Source organism: Eurosta solidaginis, chromosome 2, assembly GCF_040869045.1.
Source record: "Eurosta solidaginis isolate ZX-2024a chromosome 2, ASM4086904v1, whole genome shotgun sequence".
Taxonomy (NCBI): Eukaryota; Metazoa; Arthropoda; class Insecta; order Diptera; family Tephritidae; genus Eurosta; species Eurosta solidaginis.
Genome location: NC_090320.1, coordinates 248,246,506 through 248,265,535, shown reverse-complemented (window position 1 = coordinate 248,265,535; position 19,030 = coordinate 248,246,506).

The window sequence follows — 19,030 nt, the reverse complement described above, 5'->3', positions numbered from 1 at the left end:
TGGAATGTGGTTCAACTTAGCATCATTACACCTCTCCCAAAGGCATTATGCTAGTCACCTTGTCAGCGCAGATCTACAGACATGGATTTTCATTCGATTTTGAAACTGATAGAGGGACCACTCGTGCGCAAAAATTTGTACTGGCCGCCCTTCTTAAAAAATGTTCTATCAGCGTCCATAGAGAGAGTCCTACTAGCACGCGGAGTCGAACTGACTCTGGTGCAATTTATTTACAGGCTGCTTAGTAGCAGAAAGGTCACGGTGGAGTTTGAAAGAGCGACTCAGAGAAAGGTGACAAGGACCTTAACTGAACTCAAACCGCGTTAAAAATGTGTTTATGAAGATCTACCAAGCGATCGGTCTTCCTTTTGATCACAGAACGCAATTCCAAATGGATCACGTCTTTATCAACGGCACAAATTGTTCTCGCGTTCTAGATGTTCCCACTTTTCGAGATCCTGTTATATAACCGGCTCATCGTATTTTCGCAAAGAATGCACGCACTTGAAGAAGGCATGAACATACAGTTAATGTTTTGCCATTCGTCCTTGGACTTTCTGTCTGAATGAAATTTTCGATATAAAAAATAAATAAATGTAAGGCGCGATAACCTCCGAAGAGATCTAAGGCCGAGCTTTTCGATATAGTAAGTGCTTAAATCCTCCGTAGCAACTCCGCACCAGATTGTAGTCGAGCACAATGTTCGGCTACAGCTCTAAACTATAACTGATTGCCTTTTAAAACACCAAGAAGGGACAAGCTATCCATCCACCATATTTTTTGCAACCCAATCGGGATTCCCTCTTTCTGTTGCCAAAGTCGGGTATCTTCGATTGGAATACGTTCTTCTTCTTCATCTTGTAGCGATAAAAGCAAACTCCATATGATTTGGGGAGTAATATCGGTGATGACGATCCTTTGCCCGATATTGATCCGGTATGTTCCTGAAATTGGCATGATTAAGGTACTGACTCAATCATCTCGGGAACGATTTGATGTGATAATAACGAACCTTATGAGTGTGTAAATTTTAGGCGCCTCATACGAAGGGCATGCCTGCCACGATAATATTCTAAGCTCCCTAACCCTTCTAGGCCAGAGCATCTTTATGAGTACGGCTCCCGCCATAGAGATATGTGAAATCTCCTGTAAACTTCATGCTTTTCTGGGCTTTTGAGCTACCCTCAATGCAAATACAAACGGAATTGAGCTAAAGTGAATTTCGGCTTTGCTAACATCGGTCGCCTTGTGGCTCAAACTAGAGATAGAGTACCTAACAATGCTGTCTCTGCTTATGTTTGTGTGGTATTTTTTTATTGTTTTTCCCCTTTTCAAATTTGCTGGTGGTTAAATTTTTGCTTTTAAATATTGCTCGAAGCAGCCGCTACCAATTGCATTCTTCACACAGCCAACTTAACACTTTATTATTTGGCTCATTGTCTGCACTAAAACAACAACAACAAAACTAACTCTCCCATCGAAAAAAGAAACGAGCAAGAAACATTCACATAAATCTTAGCTCACCGCTTTTGGCGGCTCATGTAAAGTCGTCGTCGTCGGTTTCAAACTGTCGTTAAGTGCAAATTTTCACTCTGCCACCGCCACACTACATGACCTATGTTTGTAATACTAGGTGGTATGGTGGCTGTAGCGGTGGCGAAGCGCAAAATTGCGACGCGCCACCGAGTGACAACTGTGTCAGCTACTGTGCGCGCGCATGCGCAGTCATAAAAATATGCAATGAACCAAAAGTGGTAGGCAGGCCGAACGGCATTGCTTTGCAAAACGTGATGAATAGTGCGCTTCGCGGCAAGGTGGTACAAAAGCGACCGCACCATCATTGCTAAGAGCTACTGGAGTTGAGTGAGTCTCTAAACATATCGAGTGGTGGCGGTGCACTTTGCATATCCAATATGTGGTTATTAATACATATTTGGAAAAGGATTTGCACGATTGGCAGCCGTAAAGAAACGGCTAAATCGCTAGTTATGTAAGCATGCAATGCTGCAGTTAAAGGCTGAAGTTGGCAACGTTTGCGAGTGGCTGTGGCGGGCGTTTGAGGCATGCTTCTAGACCGGTGTAAAACCCAAATGCCACCGTATAGTTTATTAAATACAAAAATAAATTTTATTTATGCTCACATTTGCATTTTTCCAATTTTAAACACCTCCGGCGGTCATCACGCGTATTGGCATAAAAAAAGGACTACTAAATCGATCGTGGTAATAGGAAAGCAGTGAACGATATAACCGAGTACATTAACAAACTTTTGAAAAAATCTATTTATGGGAATACAGAAATATTTTTAAAAGAGATCGACAATAAATAGCTTTGCGGTTCCGCGTAATTAAGAAACTGGAGCTCTGTTACAAATTTGACCTGATTACGGTATCGGGGTTAATTCTCAATTTAACTAATCAGGCAAACTGACTTAAAGTATTCATTACATTAAAGTATCTACAGCCGTGAGTAGTAACAATTTTCACCAAATTTCATCAATTCAATTCTTATATTTCCTTCATATTTATTTTGTTTTCATATTGATATTAAAGAAAAATTACAAAGTTTACAAACGGCGATGGTTACTAGGATATGTCCCGAATTTCATTTCTTCATCAGCTACACTCAGAGAAAAACGCCGCTCTAAAATCCAGCACCACCGGACTCAATTCAAACTTTTCATGTTCTTACTTTTTTGTTCTTGAAACACGACCGACCTGTTCTCAAAACAACAACCTTGTTCTTGAACTAACACCATTTTCTTGAAAAGAGAACGGCTGGTCTTAAAATATGAACAAATGTTCTATTAGTGAGAACGATGTTCTTAAATTAAGCCCAAGAAAAAAGAAACGGTACAATTCGGTCGCAGTACAATGTTAAATACAACATTTGGCACAAGCCACCAAACATTCGTAGTGGCCCAGGGGCTATGATGTTGCGATTGCGATTGTGTGGCGCGAGTTCGAACACCGTCAAACTCTAAAGTTTTTTTAAAACGATTTTTTTTTGTTATATTTTTTTAACTCATATTTTTCGTTCAGTTCTATTCACATATACACGGGTAATTCTCAAACTTGTTATGAAATGTTTTAAGTATATATTCAGATTACATCAATAAAAAGAAGAATTTGTCAATAAGAGAAAGCCATAAAAAATGCATATTATGCGTTTTTTTCATTTTTGGACTTTAATAATATTTTTTTGTTATTAATATTTTTATTAATGACAAAAAAATTATTATTAATAAAATAAATAACTGGGTACTAACTCTAAAAATTTCACACCCCCCCCCCCCCCCCCGCCACCCAAAAGATAAAGCACAAACCTTTCTGGAAATGAGACCGAAAAATGTTAAATCAACTACAAATCGTTCTCAAAGCGTGAGAACGAAAGGTCTTAAATCAAGCCCAAGTAGTGCTTGGAATGAGCACAGAAGGTTCACACATCAATACCAAACTGGTCTTAAAATACGAACGGTGTGCTTGGAAAAACCGTTCTTAAAACAAGCCCATCGGTCACGAGTTACGAAAAAACATACTTAGCAGACTTTTGTCAACGAATGTTCTCAATTTTGAACTTGTTTCGTTCGTTTTAGAACAATTTTTTTTCTGAGTGTAGCTTCTCGGGAGCTGAGTATTGAACCCGAAATCTCCAACATTCATACTAGTGTAAATGCAGATGCCTTTATCCACTTAGTCATATGAATGTCCCGCTGCTCGCTTTGCAATAGGTCTCTAAGTTTGGCCTTTTTGTTGATATTCCTTTTATTCATAATTTAGGTACATCCTCATTCCATATATGTATATAATCCTAATTGTGTGGAATAATTATAGGCACGCTTCAAGTGCTTAATAACATGGGCTTTATAGCATTGCATTTGCTACTAATCAATATTAGTGTCTGTATTAAATTTATTTGTTTAATTTAATTTCGAAAAATTCTAATATTCGAGAAAATATAACGAAAGTTTCAAATTTTGAATTAGAAGTCTCTGAATTTTTTTAAGTATGCAGTTTCTAATCCCAATCATTTTCAGTCTAACAAAATACAAGTTTGAGATTTCTCAAAATTCGTAATGATTTTTGACAATTTTTTCCGAATTCCATTTTAAATTTTTTTGCATACGCTTTATTTTTTATATAGAAAATCCAAAACAACCCTCGGTAGAAAATAATTAAAATCAATATGAATTTGGGGGGACCAAAACTGACATACTCGAAAAAATTCAGAAAACTTAAATTAAAGTTTTGAAGTTTTCCGAATTTTTTTGAAAACATTTTAGAGGCAAGTCTGCACAGTTTCATTTGAAAATGTTGCCTTATATTAACGAAAATAAAAAAAGAAGAACCACAGCCTTTAAGCTCATTATTATTAACATAACAAAAAAAGAAGGTTATTGAGAAAGTTTGATAATAATAACCACTGCTATTTTCATGCTCGCAACTGTATATCGATAGCTGAATGAAATATCACCCTATAGCGGCCGATGTTTCGAAAACGCACTATCCCAAAAAAATTGTGAACGACGCCCTATTTCGCAGTTTCAAAAACGCCCTATCTCAGGAATTAGTTTCGAAAACTCCCTGTGCTTAAGTTCAATACATTTTGGCAGTAGCTTAGTGATTATGAAAAGAACTAATTCAACCGAAGAGAGGGCGTTTTCGAAACAAATTCTCTAATATTTTTGAAAAATATTTTTCAATAGGGCGTTTTCGAACTGGTAGCCCAGATAGGCTGATATTTTACTCAGCAGTCCAATAACATATTTGGCTTAGAGCAAAGTATCGTTTCATTGTTCTCATTGCCTTTATAGTTACTCACCGATTCTGCGTGCCGACCTGGACTGAAAAGGCGGATGAACTAGCTAAAAATGGCGAAGCTTGCTTCGTAGACGTCCCATTTAGACTGGGAGAAATTAAGGGACGGCGAGAGTTGCACATGATTGATCAAGCGAGAAAGGCGTGGACCCAAGCGTGGGGCACTTTACAGATCATGTGTATGTTACAATCTTAGACTAACAAAGATACTATACGGAGTGATACAGCTATCCGATCTAGAAGCAAGAAGTGACATAGGTCCTAGAAAGCTTCTAGTATTTGCCAAAAGGACGGAGCTATTTTATAACACCGATCCTGGTTTTTGATAGGCTTTTCTAGTTTGGTCGTTAAAGCAACTTCTGGTAGCACTACGAACTCAGTCAGTATACATATGTGAGGTCCTCACAAACCGGCTAGTTCAACCTAAATTAACCACACCTGCAATGCAGGAATACCGTTAGTACCGCTATGACGGAAGGTTGGTTGGTGTTGCGAGTCTATATTATGATGCGCACCATATTCTGCGGCCACCATGGTGTGTTGGTAGCGTGCTCCGCCTACCACACCGTATGCCCTGGGTTCACACCTCGGGAAAAGCAACATCAACATTTTAGAAATAAGGTTTTTCAATTAGAAGAAAATTTTTCTAAGCGGGGTCGCCCTCGGCAGTGTTTGGCATGCGCTCCGGGTGCATTTCTGCCATGAAAAGCTCTCAGTGAAAACTCAGCTGCCTTGCAGATGCCGTTCGGAGTCGGCATAAAATATTTAAGTCCCGTACGGCCAATTTGTAGGGAAAATCAAAAGGAGCACGATGCAAATTGGAAGAGAAGCTCGGCCTTAGATCTCTTCGGTGGTTATTGCGCCTTACATTTATTTATTTATATTCTTCCCCATATGGAAATTTTACACGAGGTTATGATGCGCTGGTTGGAGCTACCTAACTCTACCCCCTTGCCTTCGCAAGCGCATGACAAGAGCAAAGAACATATTCTCCAATCCCATTTGTACAAAACAACCTCAGCACCCCAGTCTCATTGAATCCGGTAAATAAATTCGTTGGTTATAAACAATAGGAAAAGAACCCTGCTCCTTGTACCCAGTAGTATTTCACATGTCTCTTGTATGGTAAAAATCTCGCGTTTGGTAAACGAGGTGGCGCATAGATTTGGATGTGACCATAAATGTACCCTAGACTCCTGCTCCCGCGAAAAGTGAAATGTGGTATCTCTGAGTGATCTCCCAACTTTTCAATCCCTCGTTCTATGGACGAGAGTCTTATCGCTTTTATTGTAGGCTCCCTCAGGAAAAGTGTTACTATTATTATTTTTTTGTGATATAGGAGTTATAAGTAGGCAGGGATAAAAATCACGCTGTATATGTCATTTATCAGCAATCATGGATTATGCGTAGAGAGGATGAGATGACTCTTAGAGGGTTCGAAAGAATAGTTCTAAGGAAGACTAATGATCTTGTTCGTGATGCTGACGGTGAGTATCGAAGGACGTTTAATGATGAACTGTTTGAATTCTATGAGCTTTACGTAGTGGAGGGGCCCTCCACTGAAATGGGGAGGCAGTTAGAGAAAGACTTGACCTCCGCTGATTCTCCCAATTGGCGTCAGTTATCTCAAAACTGAGATGGCTGCCATCACTTGTTACCAAACGGCCCAAATCGCTTAGGCGGTTAGGCAGCATTTAATGATAATTGATAGAAGTCATTAGCGCTCGTTCAGAAGAAGATAGAAAGATGCATATTGCTTGTTCCGAGCAGAGTATTTGAGGGCATAATATAATTCAGGGGTCTACATTCCGTGGCACAATTATGCTCTCATTGCGTATGCGAAAGGAAATTACATTCAATATTTGGAAACCCATAATTAAATTTCGCGGTGATGGCACTGCTTGAATACGCCAGTTATGTGACTAACTATCTCAACCTAGAGAAACGGAAGTGGTAGAAGGGAATCTAAGTGATTTACACAAGTAACTTACAATAACATCTTGGATTTCAGACGTCTGTTAGGATGCCCAAGTTTCTGGATATTTAACACAAACTGCTTGTTTAGCATTTTATATCTCTCTTTTATGGGGAGTACTTCCGCCCTGACTGTGCAGATGATGTTCTAGTGACATAGTGGCATTCGCAGTTTTCAGTGCGGTGTACTGACAGCTTCCACCAGGGTGTTTCTTTTAAGCTCGGCGACCACATCAGCGACGCGTAGCACATCTTTAGCGCACAATCTTTAAAATGCTTCACAACTTCTCCAATTCACTTGTCAACTTCACCTATATGAGGCGAATATGCATGTATACGTCTACCATAATAATTAGACAATTAGTAGAAATATCCAACCTTGTCCGTCGCCAAAAACTTTACCGTCAACTATTCATGATGACTCGAGTATGACGTCAAGTAACGAATGACATCGATGACCGGCCTTTGAAAATTATTAGAACCTTTCTAAAGAATTGAGTTGTAACACTTGATAGAATTATTCGTTTCTTCTCAATCCACTGACGTCATTTATACATCAGGCCCTCCTTCGGAAGATTTGATATGGTCTCCTGGAATAAATGTGTTAGAAGAGGAGCACGTGAGCTCTCTAAGGCATAGAATATGACTTTGATTTAAATCGGGTCCATTTGTAGTGACGTTTACGGGCACTTATTTATATCGGCAGTCTGGCTTTATGTCAGTCATATACTGTATATTTCAGTGCCTCCTTACTGATAGCCAGGCTATCAGTAGCTGCCTTTTGCAGCTAAAATTTCATTGTTTTTAACTAATCGGTCGAGAGAAACCAAAGCCACTTCGACTGACCAAAATCTAAACGTACGTCGTGTCTTCGCCAGAAATTGATTTCGAGTGTGGAAAGACAGTGTGGTACGAACTCAATTCAAATGGCAGCAGATTGCAACAAAAAGTTGTTTATTTCCGTTTTCTTATCCCATATACCTTTCAATGGAACGTGCGAAATTAAATATCAATTTATCACATTGAATTGAACTCAAAGATCGGACGGACAATTTAGCAGATTGAGCAGAACACATTGCCATACACGGCCAGCATTCCGAACACAAAGCCTGCAATTGACCGGCAGCAAAATTAGTTGGAAAAAGGAAGCCACTGTGACGATTGCCGCCAAAGCCGCCGCAACACAACAACCGTCAAATCAGGCAAATTTGTTGGGTCGACAAGTGGACCGCCTTTAAATTTGCCACTTTAGTGTTGTCGGCAGCAGCACTCAAAAAAAAATAAGGAAAAGTGGAAAAACTCGAGCCGTGTCGTTCAACCAAGGCATGATATATTTGCATGTATGATTTTAAATCACAATGTTGCATATTAGCAGGTGTGGCATTAAACGTTGTTGTTGTTGTTGTCATGTTGCAGCATATTAATATTGCTGGAGGGTGCGTTGAAATTATGCCATCAAATTGGTATCATAGCAGGAAAGGTGTTCTGTGCTTCTTTGCTCTTTTGCCCCACTTCCATAACACTTTTTGCAAAAGTGTTGTAGTTGATGTGCAAATTTAGATGCAAGTGGGCTGAAAACATGCACAACAACAACAACAACTACATATGTATGTTTGTTGCGATTAGCATGCATACAACAGATGAGTCGAGAAGAACATTTTCATTGAAGCAACTTTAGCGAATGTGATTTATAATTATCAATGTTTTTGTTTATGTACCATCACCTATACGTGCATGTATCGGGGTGCTGAATGTGTTAAGTTTAACCCTCCAACTTCAGGAAACAAATTAAGTTGAATAATTCAATTAAAGGTGTGGATAGTTTCAAAGGATGGTGAACTTGTGATTACCGGAGAAATTTAGATCCTTCCCGCTCTTTTTATCTAAAACAAAAACAACATTCGGTAAATCAGTGCACACCTTTGGAGTTCCCCTTTCGGAAATGGTTACATTTTTTGGAGCGGGTAAGTTATTGGAAGCAGTTACTTTTTGGAACCGGTTATTTTTTGAAGCATATTTACTCTCTTGTGATCCCTTAGTTGTTTGGAACCGGATCCTTCTTTAAAACCGGTTAATTTTCTCAAACCTGCTACTTTCTTCAAACCGGTTACTTTCTTAAAACCCGTTACTTTTTTCAAACCGGTTACTTTCTTAAAAACGGTTCCTGTTTTCAAACCGGTTACTTTCTTCAAGCCGTTTACTTTTTTCAGACCGGTTACTTTTTGGAACCTGTCACTTTTTTGAACCGGTTACTTTCTTCAAACCGTTTACTTTTTTCAAACTGGTAACTTTTTGGAACCTGTCACTTTTTTTGAACCGATTAATTTTTTGGAACCGGTTACATTTTGGGACCGGTTATTTTTTTAGAACCAGTCGCTATTTTGATAATGGTTAATCTCTTGGAACTGATTACTTCTTTCCTTATTTGAAAACGATTACTTGTTTGAAACCGATTACAATTTTGGGACTGGTTAGTTTTTGGAACCGGCTACCTTTTGAAATGGTTCCTTTTTTGAACCGGCTACCTTTTGTGCCGGTGCCTTTATGAACCGGCTACCTTTTGAATTGGTTCCTTTTTAGAACCGGTTACTTATTGTGAATTGGTAACTTTTTTTCAACAGGGCACTTTTTTTAAACCTATTACTTTTCGAAATCGGTTGCTTTTCAGAAACCGAATACTTCTCGAAAACAGTTACTTTTTTGAAATTTACTACTTTTTTTCAAATGTACTCAAACCGGTTACTTTTTTAAAACAGGTTACTATTTTCAAACCTACAAGATTTTTCAAATCCACTACTTCATTCAAATCTACTACCCTTTTAAAACTGATAAATTTTGTCAAACCTACTATTTTTTTCAAACCAATTATTTTTTTAAAACCGGTTTCTTCCGTGGAACTACGTACCGGTTAATTTTCTGGAACCAGTTGATAAAAGTAACCGTTACGTTTTTTAAGCGGGTTACTTTTCTGGAAACCGTTCCTTTTGTACTTCTTCAGAGCCGGTAACTTTTTTAACGAATATAACTTTTTAAAATTTTCTTCTTTAAGAAACTCTTTCTGTGTAGGAATCGAGTTTCCTAGCAGCCGGAATAGCCCATGTGGACTGCTTTACAGCGTTTCTAGCCCTACAGAATAAGAGGCAACGCTTTTGAAGTCCGATATGTCGTATCAACCCATTGAGCAGGCTTTGATTATCAAAGATGTTATTCCAAACTGTCTCGGACTCAAGAAATTGCTACCAGTAGTAATATCCTAACCCCCTATTCATTCAGGCAGAAATCCATACTATTGAAGTTTGCTGTAGAGAATGTCTATGGAGAACTTATCCTCGAGGAGTATCCTCTTATGTCAGACAGTGAAGTATTTCAACGCCAAAATAGTTTCATTGAGTTTGCGGACCAAGCCCGAAGTACGGCCACTGTTAGATACCCTGCGTATGCTAACTTCATTGCAAGTATTTCAAGTTCGCACCGAAGATTAGTCTTTAAAATATCTTCAAGTCATATAACAAGGGTTAAAATACTAAAACACGAATTTTGCTTTCTTTTGCCTTCCCTCACGCAGCGCCGTCACGCATAAGAAGTGAAACATCAAAAATAATTATGCATTTTACCATAATTTTAGTTTGCTATAACGAACACAAGAAAACACCGCAAAAAAACGGCAAAAAAACTAAAACGGGGAACAAATACAGACGGTTAGGAGGGAGTTACGTCTTACGCCCAACGTCGGCCGTAAACAAAAATTCATATATAAATGTTGAACGCAAAGAAAACTTAGCACAAGCCGTAGCAGTGGTAGTAGAAAGTAAAATAGCACCACCGAACCGCTTCCTCATTCAACAAACGCTCGAGCCTCGAGGATACATCATTCACTACGTAGCCAGCATCAACGCCTTTTTTGTATTTTGCTAAAACTGAAGTGAAAACCGCTACGTTAACTTCAGTTATGTTTATACGGTTAGCCGACAAACGCGATTAGCAACAACGCCAATGGACATACAGGCCAAGTTATAGAGCAACAATCAAGCTATGTATTAACCACTACCGAGGTCGTCGTCATCACAATAACCGTCGCCGTTGGCCAAAATTGGTAGGAGTTGATGCGTTGATGCAATTACACCATAATATTCACACTTTGCGAGGTGAGAAAATTGCCGGCTATTAAAAAATCATAATATCAAGACAGATCGACGCAATCGTCAGGCGTATCGCTGTAAGGATTTGAGTCAGCAATGAAGTAGAAGAAGGTCGTTCAGAAACTGGCTGCTTGTCATATGGCATACAGTAGCGATCAAGAAAATAGCAGTGGGAATTTTGATACAATTTTGTGAAAAAGATTCATCTGTTTTGTTTTTTCCATAGCTTAAAAACACTTCCATAAATGTTGCATCTGAAACAATGCCAACCAATCTCAAAAACAATTTCGAAAAAAATTCGAAAGTTCGAGAAAGTTATAGGAAAATTTCAGAGTTTTTATTTTGAGTTTTGGAATAAATTCGATTGCTCGAGATAATTTTACGAGAGACTCGAAATTTGTATTTGGTTATTTTTTAATATTTTTGAGAATGCAGACTTTTATTAATTTAAAATATCCTAAACTTTTCGGAGTATGTACATAGTTTTGAAGACCAATTAATTTCAGCGAAAATCGTATGGATTTTTGAAAATTTTTTAAGAAGAGTCTTTCAGATTTTTTTCGCCCTTCGTCTTGAAGAAAATATAAAACACTCTTCGAGAAAAAACTGTTAAAAATCAATATGAATTTTGAGAGACCTACAACTTGTACTTTGTGAGACTTAGATTAATAAGATTACAAAGCTACATACTTGAAAAAACTCAGAAAATTCTAAATAAAAATTTCGAAATTTTCGTTAAACTTTCTGAAAATTTTTTGAGAAAGCTCGAAATTGTAATAAAGTTTCCTCTGATTTTACAATTCTTTCAAAAACGCTTTTAAAATTGGTTTGCATAGTTTCAGTTAAAAGCTTTTTTCAAAATTTTCGAAATTGAAAAAAGAAGAAATTAACTGACGAAATTGAAAATACTTTCCACTACTATTTTCGTGCTCGCCGCTGTACACATATGATTCTGCGAGCTCTCTGTACTGCAAAATATTTTGAATGGCATAGCTTTGTTCCTGCGATTGTTGTTTTTGCATTATCACATTTGTTTGTAGTAATGCGCATGTGTGTGACTTGTAAATGCTATAAGATATGTTGGCTGTTGATCGCTAGCATGATGATGATGTTGATGATGATATGTGAATGCTGATGATGTCTTGGCTGTTGCGTGTTTGACTTCAAGCTTTTCAAGCATAGCCGCAGACATAACATAGTTTTTCTTAAAATCTTCAGTTATTACGTAGAGGGGCGCATCACTTGCTCAAAGTACTTTTTGGCTGCTGCGGCAGTTATTTAACGCCCATATTTTGTGAAATTGCGCAACTTAAGCCGCTGCTTTGGCATACAAATAGCATAGGATCCAAAAGGTTGTGCTAACTGCACTTGCGGCGAGCCTAGAATCGTGGTACATGGCAGCTGTGCAGTCGGTATTAGATGTCGAGACACTCCGGAAAGTATACAATGGGCATAGGTGCCCTCTTGGTGTTGTTTTACCATTCAACTGTCATAAACCAAAACGAATTTTTTTATACAAACATATTCTCATCGAATTCCTCTAATCAGGAGACATGGAGGGTTCCCGATAGGTCATGATTCTAAGACCCTTCATACGTCAGCGTCAACACCCCACATTCTTTAAAAGCCCACAATCTTTGGATACAAAACTTGAACAACCCAACAAGGTTGTCACCGTGGAAGGGCAAGAGCATCGTAATAAAGAGCCGGGGACTATTTGGAAGCAGATAAGGGATATTTGTAAGCTAGCAAAGGTCGTAGAATGTAAATGCAGAGCGAAAAAAATTTCGAAGGAAAACTTCTGTGAACACATTGAATGCTCTATCGAAACGCTGAATTCAAGGGGTGGATAAGCTCAGTTCACAGTTTCCACAACCCAATTGTCAACCACAGCTACGCGAGGCGAATCCTGTTACAAATATGTGTCGTACATATATTTAGCAGAGAGGGCTCTAGCGACCACAAGTTCCTCAAGGAACTAGTGGGTGGATGCGGGATGGCCTAGAGGGTTGAATGTAGTCAAGTTAAATTGTTCCCGATATGGTCGGACTAGTTCCTTATTGGAGTTTCATTATCGCTACAACAACAACATCGAAACGGCGAGATGGAGAAAATCCCTATTCAGGAGTGGAATAGTGCACGGATTGATAAAGGAGAACAGGAAATCAGCAGGTAGTAGTAAAGAGTCCCTTAAGTTGATGAAATTGATGAAAAGGAGCAGCTAGACATTGCCACCTCGGAGCGTGTGAGATTCAATCGAGTGGACGATAAAATTTTTTCCATACTTATATCAAGGAGTCCAAACATTACATTGATTTTATTCTACAATTGCTTATGATGTTATTTCAGCCACGAAACGAATTACCTGCTACGCCTTGACAACCACGCCACTGCTGGCAGCACAATTTCGAAATTGCAAAAGACTTCGTTTATTTGGGAACCAGCATCAACATAAACAACAACATCAGTTCCGAAATTCAGCAAAGCATGACTCTTGCCAATAAATGCTTCTTTGGACCAGGTAGGCAATTGAAAGGTAAAGTGCTCTCTCGGTAAAGGAAAATTATGCTCAACAAATCACTTATAGTCCCCGTGCACCAATATGGACTATGACAAGATCAGATGAAGCGGCTCTTGGAGTATACGAGAGAAAAGTTTTACGGACCTCTCCTCGTTGGCGGCGGCAAGTATCGAAGAAGATTTAATGCTGATCTGTACGAACTTTACGCGAACATCAACATAGTTCAACGAATTAAAATGCAACGCCATCGCTAGCTAGGCCATGTTATGCGAATGAAAGATGATGCTCGGGCTAAGAAAGTATTTTGTTGTTTTTAACAGTAGGACGTTAAGATAGCTGACGAGCTTTGGAGCTTATCAGGCCTCGAAATTGCTTTATACACCCAGCTGTGGGCGTTATCCAAATTTTGTTTTTCTTTTTCTATTTTTAAAAAAAAATTTATTTAGAAAAAGTATACCGACTGCTGAATTGAATATCGCCCTATCTCAGAATTCTGTGAGAGAACGCCCTATATCAAAATTTTAACGCTTTCTCTAGGCTTAAATTCAGTACAACTTGACATTATTTGAAAAATATTCACAGATGTGGCATTTTCGAAATGGTAGCCGAGATTGGGTGATTTTCCACTCAACCTTCGATACAACAACAATAACTATGACAAAAAAAGCTGTTATAGCCGACTCACTTGAAACCTGAAAACAATTTTCCTCTTTTTATACCTTTCATGAAAATGAAATGGTATATTGAGTTTGGTACGAACCTCAAAATTGTATGTCCTTAAAGAAGAAGAGATAGACCCACCAATAAGTATACTAAAATGATCACGGTAACGAGCTGAGTTGAGTCCGTCTGTTTGTTTAAACGCAAACTAGTCCCTTAATTTTTTGGAATATTTTGATATGATTTGGTGACGGGTACACTTCGGTGTCGGACAAGATATTTGTCGGAAACGACTGGATCGGACAACCACAGCATTTATTCTCCAGACAACTGATTTTTCAAAAAAGAGAATTTTTGTCATATCATCCTCAATTTATCAGATAGAGGTTTCAAATTTCACCATATGCTTTCGTCTATAGCACGTATTGTTGTCTGAAAAAATCTATGACATCGGATGTATATATAACATAAATCCCATACAACCGACTATTCAGATACGCATCTTTTATTAATTTCTGGACCATCTTAATAGCTACAAACTTCAAACTCCATCAAAAGCTTACGTATAGGGCAGTTATTGTTGTCTGAAAAAATTTTATAGTTCGCTCATACATATGTATATGGGGTATTCCATCCCATTTCGACCAATTTTGAACCCGACCCCTTTAGAATTGGCTGAAAGTTTTTCTTCTTTCTCTAGCTTACGAAAGACGTCTTTCAGAATTTTTTCAAATTTTTTCATCCAACTCAAAAAAAGTTATGAATTTTTAAAAAAACACCTTTTTTGTTTTCAAAATGCTATAACTTTTTCAAAAATTGACCGTTTGGGATCAATGCAGTTGCTGGACAGCGAAAGCGAGTCATTTTAATCGTAGATTACCATAATATATAAAGAAAAGAATACTTAAAAATCATTTTCTTACATTGTTTTGTTATATAAATAAAATTGATAAAAAAAAAAGTTTATTTTTGAAAATTTTTTTTTTCAATTAAATAAAAAAAATATATATAAAAAAAATCGGCCCACTCCGGGATTAGTGGGGATGATTGCAGGATTTATTTGAAGTTTTTTATGAGAAACAAAAAAAAAAATGGCGAAATTCGAAAAATCTCGAAAAACTGAAAAATAAAAAAAAAAAACACTTTAAAATTTTTTTTGTAATTTTTCCGAAAAGTACATTTAAAAACAAATTTTTTTAAAAAAAAATATCCCAAACGGTCAATTTTTGAAAAAGTTAAAGCATTTTGAAAACAAAAACGGTGTTTTTTAAAAATTCATAACTTTTTTTGAGTTGGATGAAAAAATTTGAAAAAATTCTGATAAACGTCTTTCGTAAGCTAGAAACAGAAGAAAAACTTTCAGCCAATTCTAAAGGGGTCGGGTTCAAAATTGGTCGAAATGGGATGGAATACCCCATATGTAATAAGCTGGGTTGATTTGCATGGACGAAAGTTAACCCATATCGCGCCATCGATTTTTCGATAGGTTTTGGGCTCAGGAAAAAAAGTTCCACTAAGCATACCCAAAAAACTAATTTTCGAGCCTGCAAAATTTGAGTTTTTTGACTTTTTTCTTTGATTTTTAAAGTTTTTTTCATGACCTACTTAAAAAAATTTTCATTTGATTTATAATTTTCACGTATACCCTGTCCGACTCAAAATTGTCCGCTAAAAACTTTGGCGATAACAGTTTTTTGAAAAAAAAAATATTTTTTGGGTTTTGAGGAGTGTTTTGGTGAACAAATTTATTTGTCCGCCATTTTTTTAAGGGTTTCTTCAGAAACGTGCAAAAGTGTTGCCGATGAAAACGAATTTGTCTCATAGTTCCTATCCCACTTAAAATTATGCGATAAAAATGTTGGCATTAACAGTTTAAAAAAAAAAAAATGTTTGTTTGTTTTTGGGACTTGTTTTGGTCCAAATCGATTTTTTTCATTTTTAAGGCTCCAAATCATTTTTTATGTGTATGTTTCCGTTAGACCCACCAATAAGTATACCAAAATGATTAGGGGACGAGCTGAGTTAATTTAGCCAGGTCCATCCGTCCGTCCGTCCGTCCGTCTGTCCGTTTGTTTGAACGCAAACTAGTCGCTCAATTTTCGAGATATCTTTATGAAATTTGGGCATATTTTGAGGGGGATTTGACATTTGCCGGAATCGACCGGATCGGACCACTATATATATCACCCATAAAACCGATTGTTCATTTCTGCCAATTTTTGCCTCATTTTAACAGCTAGCAACATCAAATTTTACCACAAGCTTACGTATTGGGCATAGATGGTTGTCTGAAAAAATCGTCAAGATCGGACATATTTATAGTAAAAATCGATTTCGAAAAAAAAGATGAAAATCCTCTTACCTGAACAGTCGGTTGTAATCACAGGGTATACATGAAACTTTTAAAATCAAATGAAAATTTTTTAAGTAGGTCATGAAAAAAACTTTAAAAATCAAAGAAAAAAGTCAAAAAACTCAAATTTTGTAAGCTCGAAAATTAGTTTTTTGGGTATGCTTAGTGGAACTTTTTTCCTGAGCCCAAAACCTATCGAAAAATCGATGGCGCGATATAGGTTAATAAATCGACCCAGCTTCATATGTAGTATATATCTCATACAACCGATTGTTCAGATAAGAAACTTTTCGCAATTTCTACACCATTTTAACAGCTAGAAGCTTCAAATTTCACCAAATGCTTACGTATATAGCAGATATTGTTGTCCTAAAAAAATAATAGATAAAGTATGATGTATATCATATATTCCATATAAACCGCCATTTCTGCCCCATTTTAACGGTTAGAAGCTTAAAATTTAACGTCTTTTAAGTATGCACATCTGTTCTCTATATATATTTCACATCTTATATAGCCGATTATTCGAATATTACGAATTGTATAGGATTATTTCTCAGCTCCATTCATGAAAGCTATGAAATCTCAGCATAGCCGAAGACAGCCCGTCCTTAATTGTTTCTAAATAACTTGGAAGCTATCAGGAAAGAGGTTGACGTGGATATCAGCCAAACTCGCAAAATATAAATACAATGGGGGTATTCCTTATAGGAGACAGTTTTGATAAATATATTTTACTGAGCAGCACAATTTTCCTTGCGCCTTAACTTAAATAAAGTCGAAACTATCTAACCACCCTCGTTGCATGCTCAGTTAAATCTCATTAAGTAAATAGATACTTTTGAATATGATACCGAACAAATTCGATTAGAAAGCAACACTTAATTTAACCTCAATCAATGGCTCTTATAATTTTATGATTTTAAATTATGAATTCTTAAAAACATATAAACATAAAAAAAATATTAAAACTATATGAATTTCAATTGATAATTATAATCGTTAAACGATCTAATCAAATCACGGCACACAGACAAGCATATTAACATATTCGTAAACGATTAAAAAATCTCATTTCCAGCGCCTGCGCTTTTTTACGATTCAAAATGTAATAAAAATTTCAGCTGTTAATTTAAAAGTATTTCTGCTGATATTTTATGACACGAGCGTGAGATGCATTTGCTTTGATCTTTAAAAGAGCGCTTTTTTGCAAATTTTTAAATATGATTTTTTCTCATTCAAACAAGTAAGGAAAGCTAAGTTCGGGTGTAACCGAACATTACAGACTCAGCTGCCAAATTACAGCTTGCAAAACTTTTAAATTACCTTCTTTTAAAAGTGGGCAGTGCCACGCCTATTGTCCAAAATTTTACTAATTTTCTATTCTGCGTCATAAAACCACGTAGGTACCAAGTTTCATCGCTTTGTCCGTCCTTGGTAAATAATTATCGCACTTTTTCGGTTTTTCGAAATTTTCGATATCGAAAAAGTGGGCGTGGTTATTGTCCGATTTAGTTCATTTTAAATAGCGATCTGAGATGAGCGCCCAGGACCCTGCAAAAATCGTTGGACCATGTGGTCCACTGGAGTACTTACCATTCTACTCCACTGTAATGCAGCGATGGACCAACTCATGTTTCTACACGAACATGGTGTAAGCCGATCATTGCTCGTTTTTAACGATTGTAATCACTACACGAGGTTTATTGGACTATGGGTACTCCATGGATTACTCTGATGTAATGCGGAGTTGGAGTATATGGTCCGGTCCTAGGACATCGCAATGTTAATTGGACCATATTTTTTGTATGAATTGTGGTTAATTTTGGAGCACTCGCTTGGTGCATGCATGGAGTACTCGCGATTTTTGCAGGGGAACTTACATACCAAATTTCATTAAGATACCTTAAAATTTACTCAACTTATCGTGTTTAAGGGCAAACGGACGGACGGTCGGACATGGCTAAATAAATTTCTTTTATCGCCCAGATCATTTTGGTATATAGAAGTCTATATCTATCTCGTTTAGTTTATGCCGTTACGGGGTACCGTTATGCGAACAAAATTAATATACTCTGTGAGCTCTGCTCAACTGAGTATAAAAACAAATTACTTTTTCTGTTTGCAGCAAGGACGTTGGCGGTATGACACGGTAGTATGTGTATATACGGAAATATTAAAAAAACAATTCTTCGAAATATTGACGATTTCACATAACATTTGCTTTATTAGCTTTTGTCTTTGTGTCAAAATGTTGCATATTTAAAAACACATAATTCTACGAAAATTGCAACAAAGCCGTCACTGATCGCCGACAAACGTTGCCTCAAACCAGCTGACACAAATCTAAATCACATCTCGTTTTCATATGTTCGACATTTGTGGTGAAGTAATTTTTGATGTTCTTCTCCCTTAAGATGATGTATGTATGTTTTTTGTGTTGTTCTTGTTTTGATGGCATCATAAAATGGCAACATTGTTGCTTTGACAAAATTTTTTAGTGGGAAATAAATGATTTTTCTGACAGTTCATTCAACACATTGGCGCTTAATGCTTTGATGCACGG